The sequence below is a fragment of the Triticum dicoccoides genome, chromosome 2A (assembly GCF_002162155.2).
Source record: "Triticum dicoccoides isolate Atlit2015 ecotype Zavitan chromosome 2A, WEW_v2.0, whole genome shotgun sequence".
Taxonomy (NCBI): domain Eukaryota; kingdom Viridiplantae; phylum Streptophyta; class Magnoliopsida; order Poales; family Poaceae; genus Triticum; species Triticum dicoccoides.
Genome location: NC_041382.1, coordinates 35,098,047 through 35,098,735, shown reverse-complemented (window position 1 = coordinate 35,098,735; position 689 = coordinate 35,098,047).

The following is a 689-nucleotide window of genomic DNA, read 5'->3' as shown; positions in this document are numbered from 1 at the left end:
TTATCTAGCTATAATTGATAGAGAGAAGTGTCCTCTCTTATGTCCGTACTTGGTCGACGCTACGTACTATACATACGTATAGAGAGGACTAGACACGCTAACTAGCTAGTAAGCAAACGAAGGAAACAGAAGATCGTCATGAACATATATGCATACAGAGAGAAATGATATCGACCACCTCTCCTTCTCCGAGAGATTGGTCGAACAACAAGTTCTTGTATATCTATCCGACACTACCGGTTACATATATACAATAATTATCTCTTACAAATATAATCATACGGACTCAGAGTCCACATAGTATTCTCCGTCTTTAGGGATCACGTGGTCAAGAAAGAATGCCGCCAATTCCTCTTGAATTGCTCGCATGCGAGCTGGTGCTAGGAGTTCATCCCGCTTCCGAAACATCTAATTTAAAGAAGGGGGTCAATACATATATATATGAATGAATGAAACTCAACACAAATGATGGTAATAAAATAAAATTGTGAATGTTGTTATTTATGTACTTCATATTGTTCGTCAGTGTAGCCCCGCTCACAGGTCGTGTGGCGGATGGACTCGCAAACGTAGTATCCACATAAATCATTCCCTTGTTCCTGCCACAACCACTTTACAAGAAATAGAGGTCAATCAAACTGATAAGCAAGAATGTCAAATGGTATTGATGAAACTAGCCCTTGAATGAC